Source organism: Arvicanthis niloticus (genome assembly GCF_011762505.2).
Source record: "Arvicanthis niloticus isolate mArvNil1 chromosome Y unlocalized genomic scaffold, mArvNil1.pat.X SUPER_Y_unloc_1, whole genome shotgun sequence".
In the NCBI taxonomy this organism is placed as follows: domain Eukaryota; kingdom Metazoa; phylum Chordata; class Mammalia; order Rodentia; family Muridae; genus Arvicanthis; species Arvicanthis niloticus.
The window spans coordinates 1666887-1676289 of NW_023044978.1; the positions used below are offsets into that span (position 1 = coordinate 1666887).

General features: G+C 32.4%; 1 long non-coding RNA gene across 1 annotated transcript; it reads left to right on the forward strand.

Moving 5' to 3' along the window:
* The first annotated feature begins 4851 nt into the window (after window positions 1-4851).
* Window positions 4852-6445, forward strand: LOC143433930 (uncharacterized). Its single transcript, XR_013070062.1, has 3 exons — window positions 4852-4992; window positions 5943-6002; window positions 6177-6445. It is a non-coding gene; the product is annotated as an uncharacterized LOC143433930 (long non-coding RNA).
* The last annotated feature ends 2958 nt before the right edge of the window (window positions 6446-9403 follow it).

The window sequence follows — 9403 nt, forward strand, 5'->3', positions numbered from 1 at the left end:
CTGTGTCCACTTGATGGACCAATCTTTTAGACAGCCATCAGTCTCCAATTTCTTTTTGTCTGAAAATATACAGACTGAACGATGGTCCCAAATTAAAACAGGATCAGGACCACACCAAGTACCAAGTTAAGGGGTCTCTCCACAAGACCCTGGCAAATGAGCTGGAAGTAACTGGATGCCAGTGGCAATCCACTGCAGACTGACCTTTAGCATCAGTTTGCAGAAAATTTAAAACAAGACAAAAGCAAGGTGTACTTTTGGTGACCTTGGGATATAGTTCCCCCTTTCTAGTTTAAAACAGCCATTTTTTTTAAAGAATTATTTGTAAAACCAGGGAAGAAGCACTATTAGCTGCTTTTTCCACACTCAGAGAGTTATGAAGATATTATTTTAAAGTTTCATAATCTCTTTCACAATTTCTTGTCCTTGTGGATAATAAGGAAATATCAGTAATATTAAATTGTCAACAAACATCTCAAGTGTTTGACTGTAGCCAAATAACTGTAATAGCCAGTTCCATTATCTATTGTAGTCTAATATGGAACAGCAAGCACAGGAAAATAATATAGGCAATAACTAATTATATTTTTAGTTGCTGTCTTGTTAAAGTAGTTGCAACTAAAAGGTCTAAAAGGTGTCAACTCACATGTAATCAAAAATGAGTAACATCTATTTGTCAAAATTGATTATATATAAGTCCTCAAGGCTTAAGACCATTGTGAAAAAATTGAAGATATTGAGAACAAGTTTTTCCAATTTAACTTGCACACTTTCTAGAAATGTCAAATTGTTGTCTTAAGCTATTACTCTTTTGATGCTGTAAAGAATAAGACTGTATGGCCAATTATTTTTGAAAGGCCTAGAATATGTCTAGTATATAAATCTGCTCTGGCATTGTCCTGTGGTTCAGACAATCCAATGTGCTTTTAAATGTCTTATAAAGTTAAGAAACAGTACATGTTTAATAAATTAAGCTGTATTTTTATAAATAAAATTTGAGAATTAGCTATATCTTAAAAAAAGAAATAATTTTAAGCAATTATAAGTCATGAGCCATATACTGGCTATGAGTATATCTATTGAAAGCTTGATTTTTTAGCATTTCAAACTGTGGCTACAACACATAATTTAATTGCGTTGAAGCAGGGTAAACTCAAGGAAATAAACATGTGATTTAATTACATATACTGTCTTCTCAACAGATGAGGCATCTGTAAATACAGTAAATATAGCAAACATCTTTTCTATGGGCTGCATGCATAGTAAATTTTAGGAAATATAAAAGCATGCATAGGGCAAAACTGTAACATATGATTATCAAATTTGTCTAAAATGTTTGCCATGTAATAGTCCAAATATCACTATTTTTCAATAACCAATTTAATTGCTATTTGGAATAAGGAATAAGCCTTTTATCCAAAATGCTTTTAGAATTTTATCATATAATCTTGTATAAACACAATTATAATTTTATAATATGATGTTTAAACTTTATTTGTAGATAAAGAAAAATAAATCCACCTTAATGGTTTCTTTTGTCAAAGGGCTGCTGTGGACATATGAGTAGTCAAAACACAAACAGCCAATAATTTATCAGTCTATATAATCTATCTGTTGATACCTAACAGCTTACTCTATTTTCAGCAAAGTTATCTCTCCTTTATAGTCAATTGTCAAGGGGAATTAGGACTTGTATCCCTTTGAAAATATCAAGCAGAGGTTTAGATCCTCCTATGGTAAGCTTAAGATAAGATCTTAGCCAAATAATATCTTTTAACAACTTTTAAAAATCACTAAACGCAAATCAAGATTAAAAGCAAACCATTTTCCTTTGCATGTACACTTACAAGCCAGAAGATGGTGCTAGATCCCCACCACGAATGGTTGTGAGCCAGCATGTGGTTGCTGGGAATTCAACTTTTATACTTTTAAATTATAAGTCTAGCCTTTAACAGCTGAGCCATCTCTCTAGCCCCAACTTGTCTCAAATATTGAAAAGACACTGCCTTTGAATCCTTTCTGGAGCAACAAGTACTCCAAAAAATTTTTAAAGCCCGTTATATTGGAGCAATTGCTTGCAGAAAAACTTCTTTAGAGAAATTCGCTAATAAAGTATCACCCAATGAATAATGTACACTAAAAGATTTAACTTCTTAATTTTTTGTATCAAAGCAACAACAATATTATAATATATATAATGTAAAGCAATTAACCATTCTTTGAAGCAATCATTTTTAACAATATTGCTTCATGGGCCACAATGTAAGTGTAAGGGTAAGGGCTGTGTTAGCTGAAGGAAATTGCAACCCCACTGGAAGAACAATATTAACTAACCAGAAAACCCAGAGCACCCACAGAGTAAAACCACTAACCAAAGAGTATACATAGAGAACTCCATGTCTCCAGATACATACGTAGCCAAGAATGTGTATCTCACATCAATGTTAGTGGAGGCCTTGGTATTCAGTGGTTAGATACCATAGAATGGTGGGGGTGATAGCGCAGTAAAGTTGGAGTTGAAGGTAGCAGGTGATAAAAGAACACACTCATAGAGACAAAAGGGGATGGGGAAAAGCAGGCAGGGAATGAATGAATGAAGGGGGATTGTGGAGGGGTATCTGGGAAAAGGAGTATTCTTTAAAATGTAAACAAATAAAAATGATTATTTAAATGATCTATATCAAAATAATAATTTAAAAAAAAAAAACTAAATAAGTGATGCTCACCAAGTACTATGAAGGCTGAACAAGGAGATGTGTGTGACTGTGAGGGGAACAAAATATGTAATTAAGACCTACATCTCTATTTTAACAACAAACTGCAATTTTTAAATTTGAAAAAATAAAACTCATCAAGAAAATTGAATTACAGTGTGGAAAATTAAAATTAGTGAAGATTGTAGGACAAAACATCTCTGTAGTTTTATGTCAATTAAAACTGTGGTTCAAAATATCAGATATAAAATAAGTGTGTACTCTACTCCATGACACAGTTTTTACTTTGGGAACATAGTCTCCCTGAATGCATTCTGAATTTCCATTATACCACGGCATACTGCTTCCTCATCTATTTTAACATATATTTTCAATTTATTCTCAAAATAACACTGGCCAAAAATATTCTGAGAAAGGAATTGACAGCAATACTTGAGAAGGACAAGGCTTTTATGTCTGTTAGAAATGAAATGCTCTGGCACGGGCCATTCAACTCAGATATGAATGATGGAATGTGTTGCCAAACTGCACTAACTGATGTTTACTAAAATTTATAGCATGTTTAGGATGATTAAGTTGTTCCAAGATGTGTTTGAAACATAAAAATTTCTAAAAAAGACCTGTTAACTTAGAGAGTATAATAGCCAAATGTAAAGTAACACCGGGCATTGCTACTAAGGTATGGGGTATGCATATAAAAAATATAAAAGACAAAATAGATGAATAGCTGTGTATACTGGATTATGAATGTGTAAAAGACTTTACACTCAACAGTGGGTTCTGAGAATTACAATACCGATTTGACCACATGAAATCTACTACCAAAGGAATCTAGTATATAATTTATACATAAAAGAATTAGACATTTTGTTATAGCCCTGGGAAAAACTGCAAAAGTAAATAATACTGCATGTTGCATAGAAAAAGTGTTAGAAAACAGCAATAGAAATAGATATTCAGATGAAGTCAATAAATTGGAGGATAATTTTTTAAAAAAATATACAAGCAAATATCTCATTCATTTACCTAACCTCTTTACCACATTTCTGTTTTCATGTAAATGCTGTAAATATAGGTTTTTGTTTTGTAGGGCACTCAGCTGTAACTTTGTTTTTCTGCATGTTTTTCTTGGTGATCAACATGCCTGAAAGTCCTTTGGAAAACAAAGGATTTGAAGAAAAATACTGTATTTAATTATGTATGAGAACGATTACTGTAACCCCTAAAAGAATAATTTGAACTCAAGGAGACATAGAGAAAACATGAAAGCTGCCCCTGAGCACAGGGTCATTTCAACAGTGAGTCAGTCACTTGTTAGCTTGTACTTGCCTCCTTATATGTCAAGCTGAATTTATACTGATCCATTCATCATTTTCTCCAGACCCAAAAATCACTAACACTGATTCTTGGAAACAAATGCACCTGACTATAACTTTAAGAATACTATAACTATAACTATAACTATAACTATAACTATAACTATAACTATAACTATAACTATAACTATAACTATAACTATAACTATAACTATAACTAACTAACTATAACTATAACTATAACTAAACTATAACAACTATAACTATAGCTATAGCTATAACTAACTATAATACTATGAGTATAACTATAACTGCTGCTCCAAATGTGTTTGTGTATGTGTGTGTGTGTGTGTGTGTGTGTGTGTGTGTGTGTGTGTGTGGTGTTTGTATATAGATAAATGTGTGTGTGTGTGCGTGTGTGTGTGCATGTTTGTCTGTGTCTTCAAATGAATGTTGGGTATTGCAGAAATGGAAAGAATATTGAAAGAGCAAAAGGGGTTTAGTAATTACATATTACACATTTAATCAATGTGTTTATGATTTGTGCAACTTTAAGCATCTTACACATGGTATCCCATAATGCTTTTTTCTCTTTCCATCATATTGAACCTGTCCTACATTGTTTAAGTTTATAACCAGGGCTCATCTGCCTTCTTGTGGACCAGGATTATCCTATCAGTTGATCTTAGTGTAATTATGAGGTCACACTTGTGTATACAATGGTATGTTATGACCTCACTAGTAGTATATAAGGCCAGGCAGCAAGCAGCTCATACCAGTTATCATCCGGCAGCTTAGAGAAAATAGATTACAAAAGACTGTTCCAGTTTGATTGATCTAATTTCTCTTCCCAGATTTTGAATTTACATAGATTATAGTGAGCTGCCATGAACCTTGAGTTTATCCTTCTTGGGAGCATTGTGTTTGCATTCATTTTCTTCATCATAAAATTTTTATTACAGGTAGGTTATTTATGAGTGATTGTATTAACATTAACATGACAGAGTAAAGTGTTTGGTATAGTTTTGTATGATTATGGAAACATTGAAAAGACTACTGGATATACTTAATGTGGTACCTTCATGCCCTACAGATTTGTGACACCTGATGCATTGCTTGATTTTATTAAGGCTTAAACAGTTGCTGTTGGTTAGAAATCACGTATAGTTCACTAATAATATGTTGAAATCTTTAGCAAACCTCTCATTCAGCATGAGTTAACAGGAGCACTGAAAATACCCATTTCCCCAGAGTGCATCATGTTAAAACTGGGTATTTTCTCTTCAATTCTCTCTTTACTGTGATAGATTGTGGTCTAAAACAGAGTTCCTTGATATTGGCCTAAAGTCATAAGTGTAATGATTTTAAAATAAAATAAATGATGAAATACAGATAATATAGGTAGGTCTTGCTAAAAACAGAATGTGGCTTTACCAGAAAACCAGCATGATTTAATCTTGTATCTTTCCCACTCTAAGACATACTTATGATTTCTTTGTAAGTTGTAGGTTGTATGTTCCCTGATAATTTTTTTTGTTTTGTATATGTAAGAAAAACACTCAGTCTCAAGTGATTTAATATATTTATTGAGGATTTTTTCTAAATATATTGGAGTCCTGTTTTACAAACCTTTTTCTATACTTGCAATCATGAAATATGTCCTCTTGATATTGACCTTGCTGAAAAAATGAGTTTAATGTACAGCAAATGCCCACCTTACAAATAATGAATCATTATAAAAATCTGTCACTTTCCCATTTCCATTTCCTTTTGCTGCCTACTAAATTTCTAAATTGAACCATTTTTTACTATATTACAACCATGGTTTGAAAAATCTGAATTATTTCCAAATATTCACAAATCTAATATTCTGTGTGACTTTATGTTTTGTTTATTTGTTTTAACTGAAAAGCAAATGGAGGATACTTTGCCATAAGAATCACAGACTTTGCTGGAGACTGAACTTCCCAAGGTAAGATGTTAAAAAAATAGGTTTACATTTTTTTCTCACTTTATTTCTGTGATACCCTTCCACACAATTCCATCTGCACTGCTTGTGGTAATTTTGCCCATTACCATAAAGAAGAAATAATGAGGAAGTTATTCTAATTTCTAGAAAAGTAAAGAGTTGAAATTTATTTTGCAGATTACTTCATATGAGAGCCATCAAGGTTTACATCTACTATAAAGCTAAGAACAACTCCTCAGTCAAACAAGAGCAATGATGTGCATCTTTCCATCAATTATTTCAACCATGTTATATGATTGCATTCCCACTGTCAGTAGTCATATATAAGTACATGCTAGTTGATCAAGAACTCATACAATGGAAAGTGGTTCAAATGAAAAATTTGCTGTCTTTCAGAAATCTATTTAGCAACATTAAGATTTGGGAGATACAGACTATGAATGTTGCAACAGGCAGTACCAGCAGAACCAGCCAATAAAATATTGAATTAAGTCAAATCATTTCCTTTTTGTAAATGAGTATTATTTAAAAGAAAATCTTCACTCTGATACTCCATATGCATATTGTACATTTATATTTTAATAATTAATTGTATGTATTTGCTAATTCATTTTACAGAAAAAAGGGACTTAGAATCACAATAAAAGTTTAATTCAAATTGTTTAGTATTTGTCAGTTAGATGCAGTTAAGTTTTATAGCTGAAATGCCACAATCACACTGAATATAAATTTCAAAATTTCATCTAAAAATTGTAGCATGAATTGTAACTGTCTACAATGTTTATTAAAGTGACAGAAATTACATGAACATTTTTATTAGAAAAACTAACATATTTAATCCATAAAATTTTTAGTGAGAGCTACCCTTTTATAAAATTAATGAATTTTTAAAAATAGGTTATATATCTATCTCTCTTTCTACTCTCTCTATCTTTCTCTGTCTTTGTCTCTCTCTGTCTCTCTCTGTCTTTCTATGACTCTCTCTGTCCTTTACTATATATGTATTTAATATTATATATACATATATACACATATATAATATATTTTATACATATGTATACATACATATTTATGTATACAAATATATACAAATATGTGTATGTATGTATATGTATGCATATATATACATATATATATACATATATATATGTATACACACACACACACATATATATATATATATATATATATATATATATATTCATCTCAATCTAAATATACATGTATGTAACTTCATTTGTGGTCACATTTTGAAAAAAAAAGTACCCATGTTTCAAATTAATACAGATTCGTTATGCATTTGTAATGATTTTCTATGTGTCGGAATCATTCCTATTGCATATGAATAGCCTATAAAAGTGTGATTTCTGTGAAATATGTTTATCTGCCTCACCTCAGAGGAATCATAAATGCATACTGAAGGATTGCCTGCTTATTTCAACTTCCTTGAATCCTCACAGGATGCATTCATTTGTCGAAATGAGATTCTAGTGATTATGCACTGAGCTCTTGTATCAATAGATCCAGAGAGCCAATGCCAAAGGCATGGTTTCATAATGTCTTTGGAAAGAGTTATATAAAAGGTTGTGGAAGTCTCCCAAGAGAGGAACTCTAATAAACTACAAATAGTGTACAATAATCTAGTCCTTGAGTCCAAACAAAGATTAAATTCACAACAAGGAAGCATACAAGGATAATACCGTGCACCTGTAACATATGAGAAAATAAAACTTAGTTTTGGCCGCTGAACATGTTTGTTGAAATTAATATGTCTCTTATGTCTTCATATAGGTCTTCCTGCCCTAACTTAATAGACCTGTGTGCCAGTGATGATGTGCGGAGAAACATAGTGATGCCAAAGGAAAGGGGTGTTGTGAAACATGTGGGCCCCTATTCTCATAGGTGACCGTGCCAGATGATGAAAGTGGCCATGTGCTGGATGAATTGTTCTATTATTGAAAATTAAGGCACATGAGCAAATATGTGAGTGAGTGAATGAATGAATGAATGAATGAATATGTAAGAAATATTGAACTCACTCATTTGAAATTTTAAAAAAATGCCCATTTATATAAAGAATATATCGATGATACCTAGAAAATATACCGAGATGTGAGATATTCTTCAACAGACAAACAGTTAATAAAAATACTTATACTTTACTCATATACATATGAAGGACTGTGAGAGGCAGCCTGGTTTCAGGTTGAACATGGGCTGTAAAACCGTATGAATTTGGTGACTCTGACAGATGGAATGTACTTTTTGCCATGCTCCCAGACTTCAGGTTTCTTACAAGAGGCCTCCATAGTTTTGGGGTCATCCAGTCATATAGGTCAAAGGCCCTAGCCCATCCAGAGGTAGAGGAAATTACCACAGGCCATGTAGCCTCACAAAAGATCTCTAAATTAATGAGACACCTAAAGAAGAGAAGGGTTTAGCCAATGAAGCATTCATTACCAGACACTTCTCTCTGTAAAAGGTATTATACACCTCAGGCTCTCCCTGGGAAACTAGCTTAGGATTTTACTCAGCTTGTAGATGCAGAAAGCTATATTTCAAACAGAAACTGATACATCTTGTTGGAACCCAGTATTCTGGCTCTCTGCCAGTATAGACTGACACTTTCAATCACCATTTTGAAATAGATTTTACAGTTAAGTAAGGACAGATTCAAGTGGTGTCCATGCTACAGCAGATCAACATGCTCAAATTTATACTAATAAATACACTTCTTGGCCATTTTTTCTATACTAGTATAGTTTTCCTCTGTTAAAATATACAAACATAAAACAATTTAAAAAAGAAAAGGTTATTTAAATTTTCAATTCAAGAGAAATAGAAAGTATGGTGGATAAAATAAATAGGAATATGGCTAATTCTGTATTCATTTTCAAACAGGAAATAGATATCAAAAAGGGTACACGTAAAATTCTTGAAATACTGCACTAAGTGATGTGCTTCTTATAATAAAGTTGCACCTCTAGAGCTAACATTACCCCAAAATAATGACTATTTAGTGGTTTACCGAGCAAATACATTAATAGAAATCTCATTCACCTTTATAAGTAACAATTGGGACCTACCTGGATGCATGCAAAACTTTTATAGCTGATCCCAGGCCACCAACCATGAAATTATGATGGTCTTATTGTGGCAAGAGTAAAGACACTTTTATTGAAGATAAGCCTACATTTCAAGCACTAGAAATGACAACAACATATTTTTCTAGCATATTTCGTATTAGTATTGCTGAGTGCTGGTGGAATTGTTTTAGCATACTGACAGCCCTTTCATTCTATTATCAGCAAATTTGAGGTTCCTGCAACCATTCTGCATTGCACAGATACAGGCAAATTATATACACATACACACACATGTGCACACACATACACATACACATA